Below are 21,376 nucleotides of genomic sequence, written 5' to 3'. Positions count from 1 at the left end.
TATTCCTCTTTAATTTCTGGCACTTTAATTTCTGTTCTCTGAGAGAACATCCGACATGAAAAACTTCTACAGTTGGATTTCACGGAAACATGGGATTATAATTTTCAAGCTGGTAGGATGCTCTGGAATAATTCAGAACGTAAGGGATGAACCTCCATGTTGAAGAGATCAGAAAGCCGAAGCTCTGAGAAGGCAGGTTCGTGCTGCCGGTTAGTTACGGCTTCCTGACTTCCTGGTCCACTCAGGTGGCTGATAATGTAACAAGATGTTCAGAATGAAACATCTGATGGTGTGGGGCTGTATCCCTCAGAACTGCAAGCTTTGTAGTTGCCCAGCTGTGAGATGGAAAAAGAGCTGGGGAACAGTGACAGAGACAGGAGAATCTTGCATAGCTGAAGCAGAAGGTCCTGGAGCGACCCCGCTGTGTACAGGAGATGGCAGACAGGACGTGGCAGCAATCTCCACTAGTTGAGGGAGAAGGAGGCTACCATTTATAGGGAGATTGAGGTCAAGGTGGCTCATCAGTTACCAGGGAAACCAGCGGCTAGGGCAGGGAGAAAGCATGTAGGTAGTTACTAATTATGCCCTATAATTAAGAGGAAGCAAGTACTGGTTGAGCAGGGGATATACAGAGAGCAAGAGAACAGCCATCTTGAATGGCTTGACCATACAGATGGGAATAGGGTAAATGCCAGAAAGCAGAAACACCTCCAGTTCTCAGACAGCAAACTTTGTTTTTTACCTGGAGTACAGAGGAATGCTGCCTTGTTTGTCGAGATAACATTTATAAATAAAGAGGAGATTAGGTATAAAAAATAATCTGCAATTCAGTATTTATATTAAACAATTACACACTTTAGTAAACACAGAAATGAATAAAAAGCCTTCTTCCTTGTGGGTGCACTAGACTTTTCCCCCCTTCCTTTTAAGTGTTGTGCATTGACTTGATTGTACGTTGGAAATGATGTGTAATAATATTTCAATTAATTTTACTCGGAATTTGTTTATTAAAAGTTTTTTGAACATTAAATGATCAGTATTACTTGAATGCATCCAGAGGTTATTTAAACCAAAACAAAAAGGCCATCAGTCCCCCCTCTCCTCCCCAGGTGCGCATTCTAGCGTGTGCAGTGTGCAACTCGCATTGAGGCCTTTCTGTGAGCAGTATCGTAGCTTCTATCATGGAAAGTACTATATATAATGTTTGTGTCATGTATATGCCTAAATTTTAATTCCCTATAAACATCTGTCACACACAAAAAAGTAATCTTCCACCTCTGCCCAAAGAGAGAGCCAAGCTTACGCCCATGTTTGCCTTAATTTGAAAAGTACTAATTACAAGATGTTTGTTGACTATTCTGTGATGCTAGTGAGAAGACCAGTGAGGGGGAAATTTGAATGCATAACCTGAATTGAATCGGAGATCTGCTGACACACATCCAGCCCAAGCCTCCCTCGGGTGCAGCTCTTCTTAGGTAACTGCCCACTAGCATAGACTGAAGGAAACAGAAAGGAAATTTATTCCCAGAAACCATTTTCCTGGCTTTCAAGGCCTTTCTGTCAATGGTTTTCCTTTTTTTCTCACCCATCTTATCTAGTGCAGTATGCTGAAAGTTTAGGAAGTTTAAATCCACAAATACCTTCACAACTGAGCAGAACAATGTTGGAGCACAGACTATGTTCTGGGTAGGGAGGGTACAGATACGCATTCCCACAGTCATCCTTTAAACCCATGAATGTGATCAGCCGACCGAGCTCTTCCAGTCCTTTCCGGTTTGACTCCATTTTACAATCTCAAATTCATCTCACAGCCCTTTCTTGGCAAATACTGTATTCACTTCTGAGTAACCTCAATAATTACATCATACATATTTCCAGAGAGCATAGCCCATGACTGAACTGAGAAAAATCAGGTGGGTCCAGGTAGAGGCCACCTACAATGATTCTCCTGTGGCTGGAACTAGCTTCATGCACTGCCAGTACCCAATGCTATTTATGAGAACATAATGAGGGGAGTATCATCTCAAAACCACACAGCCAGAAAACAAATTCTAGGAACACTAGCTACATTGAGATAGCGAAAAAGGGTGGGGGCGAAATCTGATGGATTTGCTTGTCTTTTGTGCCAGCTGATCTCCCTGGAGAACTAGGGACCAGCAACATGGTCCCCAGGTACATTCTCCAGGCTTCTCTTATTTGGTTACTCACAGGAAAGCCTAGGCACCATTGCCAACGCTTGTCACCTCATTTATCAAGGTGTGCCGTTCTATGAACAAAGAGGATATTAGGTATGAAAGCCGTCTTCAACCTTTGCCCAAAGGGAGAGCCGAGATTATACCCACCTTTTTTTCCACTTGGAACTCTCTTCCTCTCTTGGTTCCTTTGTAACTTGGAGAACCACAGTCCTTCTGACCTGGAGTCTAGCACCACTCGTCCACTTTACACACACACACACACACACACACAATTCTCTATGCCAACCACCAAGCCCAGTGACTTTTCGACGTTGCACACGATAGCCATCTGAACTAGGCTTACCTGTCCTGGTACACAGCTCTGCTTCCTTTACTCAACTGAGCCTTCAGATCAGGACCAGCACATTCTGCAAAGAGATTAAGCACACACACGCACACCCACAGCTCCTAGAAGGTGACTCCATGCTTCTGTGCCCTTGTTTTTTAACAGGCCAAGTATATTTATTACTTTCCCCCTCATGAGAAGCATCGTGTCCCATCAATGACCACAACCCCTGCAGCCACAAGGGAGTTGCAGTTACATGTCCTCATCACCATGTAATTATTTCTTCTAAAAATAGTATAATCATTAACATCTCCTCAACCTAATTACAGTTCAATTCCTAGGTAATCTATTACATTGGACATATGCTCAAATTCAAAGTGATTTCTAAGTTGGATTTATGTCAAGTTTCCCATCTCAGTGTCCTTTTCCCCTAACATTCTTTAATATGACAGGTGACATTTTTCCATTCACGTTTATTTCAAATATGTTAGTTCTCTGGAGAGAGGTAGGTAGATACGTAAACCAAAGTCCATGCATCCTTCCTTGCTGAATCACAACCCTTAGGATATTCCTAATCTTATATCTTGGTCACTAACTTCCCTGCTTCCTTGGACAATTAATGAATAGAGGAGGGTAGGCAAGGCAGTTTTAATAAGTCAGGAATGGGTTTTATTTAAAACTCTGATCCATGCCTTTACATTTTTGGGTCTTCTGAATAAAAACAGGTAGCCTAATTTGCACACTCTTTCAGTGCTTTCTCTCTGTGTGTCTCTGCTCTTCCTTGGCATTCTGCTGAATATGCACCTCAGGAAGAATTCAAGGCTTGCTGGGCATGATTTTGATGAATCGGAACCTATGAGGCTTAATAAGAGGCACCAAAGTGGACAGGCACCTAAGGGGAAAAACAGGTCCGTGTTGATGGATGTCTTTCCCAGGGGAGTTGGGGCACTGCTGAGATGCAGTTTTTTTCAGCAAGTGGTAAAACAGAAATATAATTCAAGGCAGCACATGCAAAGCAGGATGTGCAATGTATTTTCTCAGCAGAAATAATCAGATAAGCAGCTGCTTTACAGGGTGCCAAAGGGACGTACAGCACAGAAGAAATGCACCAGCCCAGAAAAGACTGCATGGCATGGAAACACAAAAATCATCCTCATTGAGTCGAGTGATGGTTCAAAGTGAGCCTTATCTACTCATTCATTAGTATACTAAACTCCCAAAAGGGCATTAACCTTTGGTGTTTCAGTTTATTCTTTAAAAAAAAATAATTCAGGGCTTTCCTAATCTTCATGATCAGAGAAAGCAAAAGCTGCAAGGTATTATAGCAACTGCTTTTTTAATAAAATAAAAGGAGGTCCCTCGTGGAAGATGATGCCTTATCTGACAACATCGGGTTACTGGGCAGGGGTGCTGTGGCTGTCTATAACAGATATATCCACTGAGTTTTCCGCCCCCCCCCAGACCTGTTTTACTAACCCTTTGTGATGAAACAGAACTTTTTAAGAAGGGATGTGTAGTTTATTGTCTACCCTACTTTACCTCATTCTGCCAGTTTCCTTAGTCTCTCCTTTTCTCTCTGACAAAGATTGAAAACTTCCTAAGTGAATTTGTGTTTGAGTTTCATAGGCTGTGTATTAAGCATGCCTTTTCATTCTGATGCCTTGACATCTGGGGCCTTGCTGACCCTGGAGGGACTGTGCCTCCCAGGGCTAGCCAGTTCCTAGAGATAGTAAATGGCTCGCCTGTGAGCCCAACTCTCAAATGCAAACCAACCAACCCAGAGCCTACACCCCTAACAACCTTCTCTATCAGGCTGTCACACTCAGGGCCACCATCCACCTGCCTTAATCACTCAAGGGCCGGGTACCAGACAACCAGGGATGGTCCCTATGCCCCAGAGCCTGCCAGAAGTATTCAGACCAGCCAGACCTCAGCCTGGATACCCCACCACTCCCCTTTCTTCCCACAGAAATGCTAATGAAGGCTCTTGCCCACATTTTCCCCTCGCCCCTCTGCCTCCTGAAGGAACGTGGTTCTTCCGTGGGTGGCTTCTCTTTGGCATGGCATACCCCCTCCTCTTGGGAACTGTGAATAACAAGTTACCTTTTCAGTGGCAACCATCAGCTGATCAGTTGGCCTTCCCATACCTGAATAATAATAAAACCTGTATTTTATTTTATTTTTTTTAGTGTTTTTATTTATTTTTTATTTCTTTTAAACATCTTTATTGGAGTATAATTGCTTTACAATGGTGTGTTAGTTTCTGCTTTATAACAAAGTGAATCAGCTATACATATACATATATCCCCATATCTCCTCCTTCTTGCGTCTCCCTCCCAATCTCCCTATCCCACCCCTCTAGGTAGTCATAAAGCACCGAGCTGATCTCCGTGTGCTACACGGCTGCTTCCCACTAGCTATCTATTTTACATTCAGTAGTGTATATATGTCAGTGCCACTCTCACTTCATCCCAGCTTACCCTTCCCCCTCCCTCTGTCCTCAAGTCCATTCTCTACGTCTGCATCTTTATTCCTGTCCTGCCCCTAGGTTCTTCAGAACCATTTTTTCTCTTTTTTAGATTCCATATACATGTGTTCGCATACGGTATTTGCTTTCCTCTTTCTGACTTACTTCACTCTGTATGACAGTCTCTAGGTCCATCTACCTCACTACAAATAACTCAATTTCGTTTCCTTTTATGGCTGAGTAATATTCCATTGTATATATGTGCCACATCTTCTTTATCCATTCATCTGTCACTGGACACTTAGGTTGCTTCCATGTCCTGGCTGTTGTAAATAGAGCTGCAATGAACATTGTGAAAACATGTATTTTAAAACAGACGATTGTGGGTTTCCTTTAATTTCATATTTGTCTTAAGTGACAATGAGAAGGACCTTTGTTAGTTACAGGTAGCCTTCCCCACCTCACAACACATAAAAGAATCTCTTCTAATGGAACTCATTTCCCCAAACTCTGACCACTTCAAGAGCTAAACTGCATCTTTGTAAAATCTCCTTGAAGAAATAAACTAACAATGACCCTCAAATTTCCTTTATCTTGATCTGCAATCCTACCAACAGGAAAAAAATAAAAGATCACAGCATGGAGGAAGGACATATGCAAGAAGAAAATCTACTTTGGAAGGCTACTTAAGATCTGTTAGAGTCAAACACATCCTAAAAGCCAACCATTGTAACTGCACCTAGAGTTACCTCATCCTAAGAGGGAAAATCCTTCATAATCTCCGTGCATTATGCATGAGGATCAAAGAATACGCTGTCCACAGGAGTTACTTCTACTCCCCTACACTGCCTTTAGAACAGTGTCTACATACCTATTGTGAAGGTTGTCTAGTTACCACGAGAACCAGAGATTTGGTAGGTGTGCACACATGAATAGTAAGTTTTAATCACTTTCACAGAAGGTAGCATATACTGATAGAGTTGACCTGCCTTAAGGTAAATTCTACTTTAAACTATAAACAACCCCACAAGAGATCAAGTGAATACTTTAGGATCTTGAATGTATTTTTTAAATCTATTACTTTCACTTTTACGGAGTAATTTTATGACAGGCATTCTAGATTCTGTGGATTCAAATTGGAAGGAAATATGGTCCCTGTTTCCAAAAGACCACAGCTCCTGAGGTCCTGACATGTACACTATCACTCACTGTTATGGGTGCAGTCACCCTGTTATGGAAAATGTTCTGTGAGTGCACAAGGCAGGAGAGAACAGTGCTGAGGGGCTTCAGGAAAGGGTTCAGGGACTATTTCAGAGCAGTTGGATCCTGAAAGGTAAGGGGAGGCTTTTAGGGACTAAACTGTGTTCCTCCACCCTGAGCCCCAGACATATAGGGCCTTGAGGAAGGTAATTAAATGAGGTCATAAGAGTGGGACTCTAATCCAATAGGACTGGTATCCTTATAAGAAGAGGATGAGACACCATGAGTGCACATGCACAGAAGAAAAAAAAAACACCAAACGTGTAAAGGTACAGCAAGAAGGCAGCCATCTGCAAACCAAGAAAATACCCCTTAGAAACCAGTGCTTCTGGCACCTTGACGTTGGACTTCCAGCTTCCAGAATGAGAGAAAATAAATTTCTGTTGTTTAAGCCACCTAGTCTGTGGCAGTGGGGTTTTTTTCTTTTCTTTCTTTTTTTTCTTTTTTATGACAGCTTTAGCAAACTAATAAAGAGGCTAATAGGCAAAGAAAAAAGAATAGCCAAAAAGGATGTGGAGGAGAGACTTCCGAGTAAGTGCAGCATTTTCAAAGGCATGAAAGAGCCTGTAAATGCAAGGTCTAATGAGAAGTTCAGTGAAGCTCCTGAGAGCCCAGGGTAACTGGAGAAAACTGTGACAGGAGAAAAGGCTACTGAAGTAGTTTGGAAAACCCCTTGAATGCTAAAGTAAGATATTTGCAACTGATTATGTTTGTGGTAGGGAACCAACAGCAATGTTGTGGGCAGCAAAGTAAAACTCAATATAGAAAGGGAGAATAAGAAGCTGGAGTTATGTACAATAAATTAGGTGAGAAATGATGAAGGAAGGAATGAAGTTGGAGGAGTGGAAGAGAGGTAAAGTTACACTTGATTCTAGACCTTGAACTTGAGAATCATATGTCACTCTTCTTCCTCTGGAGATAATTTATCTTTCCCTTCTGACTTCTCTTAAGATTATTCTGTAATGTATCAAAATATTTTCTTACTTCTACTTCTTATGATTTTTAAATTCTCTGAATCTAAGGATTAGAATGCCTTAGTTTCTTACTTCTACTTTTTATGATTTTTAAATTCTCTGAATCTAAGGATTAGAATTAGTTTTAATCAACTTTAAATATTCCAGCCTTCCCTCTCTTGGAATACTGTATAGTCCCCATTATATCTCTCTTATCCTTCTGCAATTCAATTAGACACATAATAGACCTCTCTACATCTTTCATATCTCTTAATCTATATCTATCTATCTTTAATTTTATTTATTTATTTATTTAATTTATTTTTTTTTTTTTTGCTGTACTGCAAGGCATGTGAGATGTTAGTTCCCCTGCCAGGGATCAAACCCGTCCCCCCTGCAGTGGAAGCACAGAGTCTTAACCACTGGACTGCCAAGGAAGTCCCTATTTTTATATGTTTTTATTTCTTTTTCTCTGTGTTTCAGTCTCGAGAATTTCTTCAGAACTATTTTCCAATTTTCTAATTCTCTCTTTAGCAGTGCCTAATTTCCTGTTTGACTCTTCTACTGAGGTTTTAATTTCAATTATATATTTAATTTATAAAAGTTTTATGTGATTCTTTTTGAAATCCATTTGGTAATTTTACAGTGTTTTGCTTTTTATTCATATTTTTGGATCCACACTTTTATTTCTTTAAATATGTTAAATATACTTATTTTATATCCTGTATTCAGTAAATTCAATATATGAAGTTCCTGGGTTTTTTCTGACATTTGATCATGGTGCTCTGAGTGTTGGGGTGTGTGTGTGTACATGTTCTTGTCTTTCTATAGCAGGAGGAATTTTATAGCAAGAAGGTTGTTCAACATGGTATCACGCTACCAGATATACAACTGAATAAGACACAAACTATAACCATTTATGAGGTTGAATTATGGGCTTTGGGAACAAAATTAATGTGGGGTGGTGTCTGGAAGAAATAAAAGTATTGAAAAGACTTCCACGTTTTTGGTTTGATATATTTAGTTGCCATGGATTAAGATTTTAAAAATGAGTTTAGGGGAATAAAGAATCCAGTTTTGATAAACAAATGTCCAACTGACAACTGTAATTAGGATTTCATTTCAGGATAGAGGTTAGAAATTTAATCATAGATTTGATAGCAAACAAGATATAGTCAGAAGCTGAGCCCATCCAAGTTACCAGTATCATCAAGGGGACCATTTAAAACAGGTGAAACAGAGATCAAAGGACAGAGAAGGAGGAGTTAGAGGAGTAGGATAGTAAACAGAGAAAGAGTCAAAGTGTTGGAGCTCATGAGTGAGTAAGAGTCCAGAAAATCAATGGAGGATAAAATTTAAATGCAGGAAGCATTCAAAACAATCAGAAACTATAAAAATCTAAAGTAGAATTAGAACCAAATATTTATTATTGAATTTAGGCATTAAGCTTATTTTCCTGAGTTCATGAACTTTGATAATCACTAGCTGAAGAGAGAGAGAGAGAGAGAGAGAGAGAGAGAGAGAGAGAGTGACAGTGTTTTAGGAAATAGAGCCAGGGGAAGATTATTGAAGTTGTTGATTTTTTTTTTTTTTTTTGGTATTACTTGTTTCTCTGGAGATTGACCACGTTCATAAGCATAGAGAATTGGGCCAGTAAGGAAGGAGAGATGGAACATTCAGGCGAGAGGGGACAACAGATAGAGCCAAGTCTGGGAGGTTTTTTGGAAGGAATGAACTCCAAGACACAATGAAAGGAACCATCAGACTTGTAGAGAAGCAGGAACACTCCTTCTGTGAAACACAAGGGAAAACATGTGAAAAGGGCCCTAGATGATCTAACTGTGGATTTTGAGAAAAGCTGAAAGGGTTCTTCCTGATACCATTTCCACCCTTGCCTCTCCTGCACAGTAAGTTATCTGCTGAAACAAAGAATGGTGGAAATAGATAGGAAACTTAAGAAGAGGAGAAAGAATTTTAATAGTCATGTAATCAGGGAAAGAGGAATTGATCAGGAAGAAGGAAAACAGTTACTGAGTTTTGTCCTGTGGTTCTCAAACTTTAGTGAGCATGAGAATCATGTAGAGAGTATCTCGAAACAGTTTGCTGGATCCATCCCCCAGAGATTTTCGCATATTAGTGCTAGAATTTCTAAATGTTCCCAGTTGATACTGATGCTTATGTTCTAGGGACCACATTTTGAGAGCCACTGTTATTTTTTAAAAGGGGGGTGTGTGAAAAGAAAGTATTTAAACCCAGAAAATTTTTCTGCAGAGTTCTTCGTAAGTATTTAACTTTAGCAGATTAATTTATGGGGCAAAACTTTGTGATATTTACATGTTTTATTTTATGCATTTTAAGGACTCCCTACCTTTATTGAGGCTCTTTCCTTGGCCTGGAATGCCCTTTCTTATGTAACCCGATCATGATTTTACGCATCTTTCTTAGGACTTCCTCAAGTTCACCTTACCAGGAAATAGTGTTTCTGCATCTCTCTTTGGAATCATCTAAGCTCTGTTTTTATGAGTACATCATGTAATTTACTTGCATCCAAATCTCATTCAGCAAAATATTTTTGATCCTAGACCAAATGTCTGGATCTCCAAAACCCTAAACTGGAAGCTCCTTGAGGACAGAAACTGTCCTATCTTCCCCCATTCCTTGCACCGTTAAGCACAATGCCTGAGAGAGAGAGTTACTCAATATTATTCCTGGAAATGAATAATAGGCTTGCTCCCCTAACAAGCTGCTTAAGAGACTTTGAAATATCCAGCTGAATAGGCGGGGAACATTAAGTCAGAGAACATCAGAACAAACGTTTCCTTTAAATGATTTGCCTTTTCCCCCCTGACAGCAGCTCTTATTAAAATAACATTAGCTAAAAATATTTCTATGCCAAAAGTAATTATGATAATGTTTCTCTGCATTTATGTAGTTCGTTTTGTTCTAAAAATTCATAGTACACAGACCTCAGCTTAGGAAAAAAGAAAAGCACTGAACTGGACTTGAACTTCTCATTCCATCACGGGGCAGCTTTTTTGTCTCCTACCATATCCCTAAGCCCATTAACACTGCTGCTGTCTAAGTCCAGGTTCAAACATTGTTTGACAGCCTCATGGAAACTACTTGGGCATGGATTCAAAAGAGAAATTTCAGTTAGTTCTCCACAAAGGATTAAATGTTGTTGTCCCTCACTGGATGCCCTCATCTATAACAGGTGATTAAGATCATAATGGGCTCATACAGTTTTGTTTTTGTTTTTTTTTTAACATCTTTATTGGAGTATAATTGCTTTACAGAGTTGTGTTAGTTTCTGCTGTGAAACAAAGTGAATCAGCTATATGTATACATATACCCCCATATCCCCTACCTCTTGTGTCTCACTCCAACCCTCCCTATCCCACCCCTCTACATGGTCACAAAGCACCGAACTGATCTCCCCGTGAGATGCAGCTGCTTCCCACCAGCTATCTATTTTACATTTGGTAGTGTATATATGTCTATGCCACTCTCTCACTTTTTACCCTTCCCCCTCCCTGTGTTCTCATGTCCATTCTCTACATCTGTGTCTTTATTCCTGTCCTGCCCCTAGGTTCTTGAGAACCACTTTTTTTTTTATTCCATATATATATGTTAGCATACAGTATTTGTTTTTCTCTTTCTGACTTATTTCACTCAGTATGACAGACTCTAGGTCCATCCACCTTACTACAAATAACTCAATTTCGTTTCTTTTTATAGCTGAGTAATATTCCATTGTATATATGTGCCACATCTTCTTTGTCCATTCATCTGTTGATGGACACTTAGGTTGCTTCCATGTCCTGGCTATTGTAAATAGTGCTGCAATGAACATTGTGGGACATGCTTCTTTTTGAATTATGGTTTTCTCAGGTTATAGGCCCAGTAATGGGATTGCTGGGTCATATGGTAGTTCTATCTTTAGTTTTTTAAGGAACCTCCATACTGTTCCCATAGTGGCTGTATCAATTTACATTCCCATCAACAGTACAAGAGGGTTCCCTTTTCTCCACACCCTCTCCAGCATTTATTGTTTGAAGATTTTTTGATGATGGCCATTCTGACCGGTGTGAGATGATACCTCATTGTAGTTTTGATTTGCATTTCTCCAATGATTAGTGATGTTGAGCATCCTTTCATGTGTTTGTTGGCAATCTGTATATCTTCTTTGCAGAAATGTCTGTTTAGGTCTTCTGCCCATTTTTGGATTGGGTTGTTTGCTTTTTTGGTATTGAGCTGCATGGGATGCTTGTAAATTTTGGATATTAATCCTTTGTCAGTTGCTTCGTTTGCAAATATTTTCCCCCATTCTGAGGGTTGTCTTTTTGTCTTATTTATGGTTTCCTTTGCTGTGCAAAAGCTTTTCAGTTTCATTAGGTCCCATTTATTTATTTTTGTTTTTATTTTCATTTCTCTAGAAAGTGGGTCAAAAAGGATCTTGCTGTGATATATGTCATAGAGTGTTCTGCCTATGTTTTCCTCTAAGAGTTTTATAGTGTCTGGCCTTACATTTAACTCTTTAATCCATATTGAGTTTATTTTTGTGTATGGTGTTAAGGAGTGTTCTAATTTCATTCTTTTACATGTAGCTGTCCAGTTTTGCCAGCACCACTTATTGAAGAGGCTGTCTTTTCTCCATTGTACATTCTTGCCTCCTTTATCAAAGATAAAGTGACCATATGTGCGTGGATTTATATCTGGGCTTTCTATCCTGTTCTATTGATCTATATTTCTGTTTTTGTGCCAGTACCATACTGTCTTGATTACTGTAGCTTTGCAGTATAGTCTGAAGTCAGGGAGCCTGATTCCTCCAGATCCGTTTTTCTTTCTCAAGATTGCTTTGGCTATTCATGGTCTTTTGTGTTTCCATACAAATTGTGAAAATTTTTGTTCTAGTTCTGTGAAAAATGCCATTGGTAGTTTGATAGGGATTGCGTTGAGTCTGTAGATTGCTTTGGGTAATATAGTCATTTTCACAATGTTGATTCTTCCAATCCAAGAACATGATCTATCTCTCCATCTGTTTGTATCATCTTTAATTTCTTTTATCAGTGTCTTATAATTTTCTGCATACATGTCTTTTGTCTCCTTAGGTAGGTTTATTCCTAGGTATTTTATTCTTTTTGTTGCAGTGGTAAATGGGAGTGTTTCCTTAATTAGTGTAAAGGAATGTAAGAGATTTCTCTGCATGAATTTTGTATCCTGCAACTCTACCAAATTCATAGATTAGCTCTGGTAGTTTTCTGGTGGCATCTTTAGGATTCTCTATGTATAGTATCATGTCATCTGCAAACAGTGACAATTTTACTTCTTTTCTGATTTGGATTCCTTTTATTTCTTTTTCTTCTCTAATTGCTGTGGCTAAAACTTCCAAAACTATGTTAAGTAATAGTGGTGAGAGTGGGCAACCTTGTCTAGTTCTTGATCTTAGAGGAAATGGTTTTGGTTTTTCACTGTTGAGAATGATCTTGGCTGTGGATTTGTCATATATGGCCTTTATTATGTTGAGGTAGGTTCCCTCTATGCCTACTTTCTGGAGAGTTTTTATCATCAATCAGTGTTGAATTTTGTCAAAAGCTTTTTCTGCATCTATTGAGATGATCATATGGTTTTTATCCTTTGATTTGTTAATACGGTGTGTCACATTGATTTGCGTATATTGAAGAATCCTTGCTTTCCTAGCATAAACCTCACATGATCATGTTGTATGACCCTTTTAATGTGCTGTTGGATTCTGTTTGCTAGTATTTTGTTGAGGATTTCTGCATTTATGTTCATCAGTGATATTGTCCTGTAGTTTTCTTTTTTTTGTGATATCTTTTTCTGGTTTTGCTATCAGGGTGATGGTGGCCTCATAGAATGAGTTTGGGAGAGTTCCTCCCTCTGCTATATTTTGGAAGAGTTTGAGAAGGGTAGGTGTTAGCTCTTCCCTAAATGTTTGAGAGAATTTGCCTGTGAAGCCATCTGGTCCTGGACTTTTGTTTGTTGGAAGATTTTTAAGCACAGTTTCAATTTCAGTGCTGTGATTGGTCTGTTTATATTTTCTATTTCTTCCTGGTTCGGTCTTGGAAGGTTGTGCTTTTCGAAGAATATGTCCATTTCTTCCAGGTTGTCCATTTCATTAGCCTGTAGTTGCTTTTAGTAATCTCTCATGATCCTTTGTATTTCTGCAGTGTCAGTTGTTACTTCTTTTTCATTTCTAATTCTGTTGATTTGAGTCTTCTCCCTTTCTTCTTGATGAGTCTGGGTAATGGTTTATCAAATTTGTTTATCTCCTCAAAGAAGCAGTTTTAAGTTTTATTGATCTCTGCAATCGTTTCCTTCATTTCTTTTTCATTTATTTCTGATCTTGTCTTTATGATTTCTTTCCTTCTAACTTTGGGGGTTTTTGTTCTTCTTTCTCTAATTGGTTTAGATATAAGGTTAGATTTTTTATTTGAGATTTTTCTGGTTTCTTGTGGTAGGATTGTATCGCTATAAACTGCCTTCTTAGAACTGCTTTAGCTGCATCCCATAGGTTTTGGATTGTCGTGTTTTCATTGTCTTTTGTTTCTAGGTATTTTCTGATTTCCTCTGATTTCTTCAGTGATCTCTTGGTTATTTAGTATTGTATTGTTTAGCCTCCATGTGTTTGTATTTTTCACACTTTTCATCCTGTAATTGATATCTAGTCTCATAGCATTCTGGTTGGAAAAGTTACTTGATATAATTTCAGTTTTCTTAAATTTGCCAAGCCTTGATTTGTGACCCATGATATGATGTATCCTGGAGAATGTTCCATGAGCACTTGAGAAGAAAGTGTATTCAGTTGTTTTTGGATGGAATGTCTTATAAATATCAATTCCATCTTGTTTAATGTGTCATTTAAAGCTTGTGTTTCCTTATTTATTTTCATTTTGGATGATCTGTCCATTGATGAAAGTGGATTGTGAAAGTCCCCTACTATTATTGTGTTACTGTTGATTTTCCTTTTATGGCTGTTAACATTTGCCTTATGTATTGAGCTGCTCCTATGTTGGGTGCATACATATTTACAATTGTTATATCTTCTTCTTGGATTGATCCCTTGATCATTATATAGTGTCGTCCATTGTCTCTTGTAATAGTCTTTATTTTAAAGTCTATTGTGTCTGATATGAGCATTGCTACTCCAGCTTTCTTTTGATTTTCATTTGCATGTAATGTCTTTTTCCATCCCCTCACTTTCAGTCTTTATGCATCCCTAGGTCTGATGTGGGTTTCTTATAGACAGCATATATGCACGTCTTGCTTTTGCATCCATTCAGGCAGTCTGTGTCTTTTGGTTGGAGAATTTAATCCATTTACATTTAAGGTAATTATCGATATGTATGTTCCTATTACCATTTTCTTAATTGTTTTGGTTTTGTTTTTGTAGGTCTTTTCCTTCTCATGTGTTTTCTGCCTAGAGAAGTTCCATTAGCATTTGTTGTAAAGCTGGTTTGGTGATGCTGAATTCTTTTGCTTGTCTGTATAAGTTTTAATTTCTCTGTTGAATCTGAATGGGATCCTTGCTGGGTAGAGTAATCTTGGTTGTAGGTTTTTCCCTTTCATCACTTTAAATATGTCCTGCCACCCCCTTCTGGCTTGCAGAGTTTCTGCTGACAGATCAGCTGTTAACCTTATGGGGATTCCCTTGTATGTTATTTGTTTCTTTTCCCTTGCTTCTTTTAACTTTTTTCTTTGTATTTAGTTTTTGATAGTTTGATTAATATGTTTCTTGGTATCTTTCTCCTTGGATTTATCCTGTATAGGTCTCTCTCTGCTTCCCAGACTTGATTGACTATTTCCTTTCCCATGTTAGGGAAGTTTTCAACTATAATCTCTTCAAATATTTTCTCAGTCCCTTTCTTTTTCTCTTCTCCTTCTGGGACCCCTATAATTCGAATGTTGGTGCATTTAGTGTTGTCCTTGAGGTCTCTGAGACTGTCCTCAATTCTTTTCATTCTTTTTTCTTTATTCTGGTCTACAGTAGTTATTTCCACTATTTTATCTTCCAGGTCACTTATCTGTTCTTCTGCCTCAGTTGTTCTGCTATTGATTCCTTCTAGAGAATTTTTAATTACATTTATTGTGTTGTTCATCATTGTTTGTTTGCTCTTTAGTTCTTCTAGGTCCTTGTTAAGTTTCTTGTATATTCTCCGTTATATTTCCAAGATTTTGGATCATCTTTACTATCTTTACTCTGAATTCTTTTTTCAGGTAGACTACCTATTTCCTCTTCATTTGTTTGGTCTGGTGGGTTTTTACCTTGCTCCTTCATCTGCTTCATATTTCTCTGTCTTCTTGTTTTGTTTAACTTACTGTGTTTGGGGTCTCCTTTCCCAGGCTCCAGGTCCGTAGTGTCTGTTGTTTTTGGTGTCTTCCCCCAGTGGGTGAGGTTGGTTCAGTGGTTTGTGTTTGCTTCTTGGTGGAGAGGACTGGTGCCTATGTTCTGGTAAATGGGGCTGGATCTTGTCTTTCTGGTGGGCAGGGCTGCATCCGGTGGTGTGTTTTGGGGTGTCTGTGAACTTAGTATGATTTTAGGCAGCCTCTCTGCTAATGGATGGGGTTGTGTTCCTGTCTTGCTAGTTGTTTGGCATGGGGCATACAGCACTGGAGTTTGCTGGCCGTTGGGTGGAGCTGGGTCTTAGCATTGAGATGGAGTTCTCTGGGAGAGCTCTCGCCAATTTATATTTCGTGTGGTCAGGAGGTCTCTGGTGGTGCAGTGTCTTGAACTCAGCTCTCCCATCTCAGCAGCTCAGGCCTGACACCAGACCGGAGCGCAAGACCCTGTCAGCCACATGGCTTAGAAGAAAAGGGAGAAAAAAAGAAAGAAAGAAAGAAAATTATTAAAATAAATAAAATAATAATAATAAAAGAAGAGAGCAACCAAACCAATAAACAAATCCACCAATGATAACAAGTTGTAAGCACTAAACTCATATAAACATAAAAATCAGGAACAAATCAGTTGCAGACAGCAAACCCCGAGTCTACAGTTGCTCCCAAATTCCACTGCCTCAATTTTGGGATGATCTGTTGTCTATTCAGGTATTCTCCACAGATGCAGGGTACATGAAGTTGATCGTGGGGATTTAATCCGCTGCTCCCGAGGCTGCTGGGAGAAATTTCCCTTTCTCTTCTTTTTCGCACAGCTTCTGGGGTTCAGCTTTGGTTTTGACCCCACCTGTGTGTGTAGGTCTCTCTCAGGCATCTGTTCCTGCCCAGACAGGATGGGGTTAAAGCAGTGGCTGATTAGGGGGCTCTTGCTTATTCAGGCTGGGAGGGTGGAGGGGTACAGTGGTTAACTGGAACGCAGGGCGAGCCTGCGGTGGCCAAGGCTGGCGTGACGTTGTAACAGCCTGAGGCTCACTGTGTGTTCTCCCGGGGAAGTTGTCCCTGGATCGTGGGACCCTGACAGTGCCCCGTGGGGGAGTGTGGATAGTGTGGACAGCGATCTGTGCTCGCACACGTGATTCTTGCTGGCTGCAGCCGCAGCATTAGCATTCCATGCACGTCTCTGGGGTCCGAGCTGCTAACCGTGGCTCGCGCCTGTCTCTGGAGCTCGTTTAGGCGGTGCTCTGCCTTCTGTGGGCAGACGCGGAAGGAATCCCCTCTCCTCATGCGTCCCGAAATAATAGTCTCTTTGGCAGACTTTTTCCCAGACTCCCTCCCGGCTAGCTGTTGTGCACTAGCCCCCTTCAGGCTGTGTTCACGCAGCCAACCCCCGTCCTCTCCCTGGGATCCACTGAAGCCCCAGCCTCAGCTCCCAGCCCCACCCACCACAGTGGGTGAGCAGACAAGCCTCTTGGGCTGGTGAGTGCTGGTCGGCACTGATCCTCTGTGCGGGAATCTCTCCGCTTTGCCCTCTGCACCTGTGTTGTTGCGCTCTCCTCCGTGGCTCCGAAGCTTCCCCCGCCTGCCCGCCCCCCATCTCCGCCAGTGAAGGGCTTCCTAGTGTGTGGAAACTTTTCCTCCTTCACAGCTCCTGTCCCTATTCTTTTGTCTCTGTTTTTTCTTTTGCCTTATGCAGGTATGTAGGGAGTTTCTTGCCTTTTGGGAAATCTGAGGTCTTCTGCCGGCTTTCAGTGGGTATTTCGTAGGAGTTGTTCCACATGTGGATGTGTTTTTAATGTATTTGTGGGGAGGAAGGTCTTACTTCTCCACCATCTTGCAGGTCCCCCTCATACAGTTTTTCAGTCCCTTCCAACCAATTATGGTACTGAAGAAAAAGCCAAAAAGAAAAAAAGGGAAAGAAGAGAAAAATGGGAAGCAGGAGGAGAATGCTTGCAGGAATTCTGCAAGCCTTTCTCAGTGTGAAAGGGTCTCTTTCTTAGGATGCTTGTCAGGGAGCGCTCACACCCTTCACCTTAGGTGCACTGTACCCAGGAGGACTCTCCATCTTTCTTCCCATCAGTCTTGTTTGTCTGTTTTCAGACACCAGCAGGATGTGTAGTGCACACTGATGCACACCCTCCTGCACACATTGTTGCCTTTCACAACTGTGAAATAATAAAGAATATATCTGGTCTCTGTCCATAGTTCCCAGAACAGAGCTTCAAAAACCCTTAGAATTTCCAGAATGATGGGAGTATCTTCTTTATGCTCATGGTGACTCATGGTGACCTTTAGATGATTTCAGGATGGGAGTTGGTCATCAGAAAGACCAACCACCTGATTAAAGGACTGGAACTCTGGGACAACCCTACCTCCATGAGGAGGGAGAGCTAAAAATTGAGTTCAACCACAAAGTCAATGATTTAATTAACTGTGACTACATAATGAAACCCCAGTAGAATCTCTGGACACTGAATCTCAGTGGAGTTTCCTGATTGGTGAACACTCTGATGTGTTGGGAGGGTGACATGCCCTGATTCCATGGGGAGAGGACATAGAAAGTAACAATGCAGATTCCAATTCCAGTGTATGGGGTTTTTTCCACACCAAGCAATTCTGCTACCCCAGCTGTGTGTCCTTCAGCTCAACTCAGCTTTGTCTCATCTATCCAAAGATAACATCAGATTCCACAGGTTAAGCATTCAGTCCCACAAGACTTATGCCAATTGAAAGCAAATCCAGATTGTTACAGGTACTTCTGACCAACTGACTATAAAGCACAGGATTCCATGACTCCCTCCTCCAGTTTGATTAATTTGCTAGAGCAGCTCACAGAACTCAGGAAAACATTTAATTTACTAGATCACCAGTTTCTTAAAAAATAATATAACTTAGGAGCAGCCAGATGGAAGAGTTACATAGGGCAACGTATGTGGGAAGGGACACAGAGCGTCTATGCCCTCTCTAAGAACACCACTCTCCCCAAATCTCCACGTGTTCACCAATCCAGAAGATCTCCAAACCTTATCCTTTTTGTTTTATGGTGATTTCATTACATTGTCAAGCTTGATGAAATTATTGACCTTTGGTGATTGATTCAACCTCCAGCCCCTCTCCCCTCCCCAGAGGTTGGCCCGGGACTGAAAGTTCCTACCACCTTATCACATGGCTGGGTCTCTGGGCAACCAGCCCCCATCCTTAGGTCCTTTCCAAAAGTCACCTCATTATTATAACAAAAGCCACCTTTATTGCTCTCATCACAGAAATTCCAATGGTTTTAGGTGCTCTGTGTCAGAAGCAGGATGAAGACCAAATATATATTTCTCATTATAAATCACAACATCACAAAAGGTCTGTGTCCTGGATGCTCCCAGACCTTACCCTATGTGTATCCTTTATAATAAAATTGTAATAGTAAGTATAGTGCTTTTAATAAGTGCTGGGAGTCATTCTAGGAAAATATCAAACCTGAGGTGGTTGTAAGAACCCTTGAGTTTATATCAGAAGTGCTAGTGGCCTGGGAGCTCCACTTGTTGTGAGCATCTGAAGTGAGGACAGTCTTATGGAGGACAGAGCTCTCAACTTGAGCTCTGGTGATTGAGTGTCACCAATCTCTTAAGTGATTGGTGTCAGAAGTGGGCTGTGACACTTCACTTGGGGTTGAAAGGGAACAGTGATACAGATAGATCAGGCGAACTTCTTCCTCAAGCCCCCTCTCATCTCTGCAGCCAAGGACAGGGCTGTTGCCACAGCATTCTTAGAGGAACGATGCCCGGGGTCATGCCCATTCGTTCAGTGATGCACAGCCCAGAATAGCTAGAAGTTGAATGAAATCAGGATGAAGTCCTGCTTGCTATAAATCACACTGTCCACAAATCATCAGACAGTTCTTGGCGAGCCTCCCTCCTGCTCATTTTGTTGTAAATACAGATTCTGGAGACCCAAATATGAAATGCTGAATAGTACTGAGGGCACAGAGAAATGAGCAGAAATTAGCATTTTAAACAAGCTTTTGAGTTGATTCTTAATATGCCCTAAAATTTGAAAAACTTCTCTGTGTATCTGAGAGTCTCAACAAGGCTGCCAGGTAAAAATAGTCCCCTTACTTCCTTAGGATACTGAGCCCTTGGACCATGTGATACTTTTTTTCTCTCTGTCTTTGGTCTGGATCTTGGTTTTTAAATTAGAAATATTAGCAAAAGAAACTTACTTTCAATTGTCCAAAATAACAAAACATTTATCTGACTATAGGACAGTTTTCTATTCAACAGCAGCCTATGTTTAGTGAAGTTTGGGGCTTTGGGTTGAGTCTGTCTTGGGTGTTTTAGGTTGTAAGTATCCTTGCACACACAGGGTTGGGCTGAGGAGCCAAATGGGTAACAATTTAAGCTGCAGCCTCAAAGAGCCATAAGATGTGTACTTCAAAGAACCTTAAGTCACAAGGCAGAACACATGCATATCTGTATAGCTTCAGTTTAAGGCTTTGATTTTTTGAAATTTCATATTCAGGGAAAGAGTGGTGTGGAAATGAAGTGACTAGTCATTTATGAAAAATGTCTTAAAACTGCAACATTTGATGGGGGTGGGGGGGTACTGGAAAAGAATATCAGGAAAGGGAAGAGATAAGAAGAGGCTGGAAGAATAGGACAAGAAAAGGAGAGTAAATTCTGGCTTTGGTATTTTCACAGATGTGTCCAGGGCTAGCCTGGATACGGGGCATAGATCCAGATGACTTGGTAAAATTAGGTGAGAAGAAAGGGTCCAAGAGAGAACGTTACGAGAAGGACTACGTAAGTCAACAGTCACACGGACACCCGGCCCTGCAGGACTCCTCAATAAGGAGAGAAAGGTCAACAGTTCAGCTCAACGTGAGGTTAGGAGCTGGGGGATCTATCTTAGAGATTCAGGTCCACAACATGCTTAAGGAGAGAAATAGGTGACCCAAAATGCTCTACATTTGATTTAAAAAAGCACTCACTTTTGTAAAGGTCATATTTTAGTTTGGTTAAGGTAAGCATGGGATCTAAACCAAAGCCCATTCAGAGTTTTTAATTTAAAAACTATTAAATTGAGCAAAATAATTATAATTACAAAGTTGCACAACAGAATATGTGTGCCCGATATCCTGACTTACAGTGCTGTCCTTGTAAAATGTCAATGATTTTTATAGACTATATATAGAGAGAAATATATATAGAGAGGGAATATATATATGTTTAGCATTCTAAGTGGCGTTGCTGAACGTAGAGATACTGAGCAGGTGATGTGATGCAAAACCCCAGGATGACACATACTGCCTTCTGAAACTTTCTGGTGTAGCTCCAAGTGGCTTTTCCACAGTTCTTCCTACACCGGACAGCTTTACAAACACTGTAATAATTAGAGAGGCTGATGTTACTCGTTTGAGATTGGATGAAATAAAGCTCTCTCCCAAAGATATGAAAGGTGATGTTTAACATAATTTATTTGGAAGGAGGGGACTCTAGAGCAAAACCAAATTGTTAAAGAAGATAAAGCTAGTATCTAAAATATTTGTAACACCTATATCTGTTCTCTTATTCCTAATTATCAGTGCTGTTGGGCTGACACACCTATGTTGATCCCAATTCTACCCAGAGTTTCCCATCGCCAATATCCCCACACCATGCTAACTCATTGTAATTATATATACCACAGTCTCCAGGGCATAAGAAAAACACCAATGTGGAGGAAAGAGCATGAGCTTAGAATAAATCAAACCTCAAAATATGAGAGTTGCTATAGTCTTGAAACCAAAAATCTGAGAAAGGCAATATTCAAAAGGAAATTTACAAGCCAATTT

At 40.3% G+C, this 21,376-nt stretch overlaps 1 long non-coding RNA gene across 5 annotated transcripts in view; it reads left to right on the top strand.

Annotated features, from left to right (window-relative positions):
* Positions 1-21,376, top strand: part of LOC307179679 — a 398,442-nt gene that overhangs the window by 295,653 nt on the left and 81,413 nt on the right. The gene's annotated exons all lie outside the window — the stretch shown is intronic.

The sequence above is a fragment of the Stenella coeruleoalba genome (genome assembly GCF_951394435.1).
Source record: "Stenella coeruleoalba genome assembly, chromosome: 21".
Lineage (NCBI taxonomy): Eukaryota > Metazoa > Chordata > Mammalia > Artiodactyla > Delphinidae > Stenella > Stenella coeruleoalba.
Note: the sequence above shows the minus strand (reverse complement) of the source record. Positions and strands in the feature narration are given on the sequence as shown.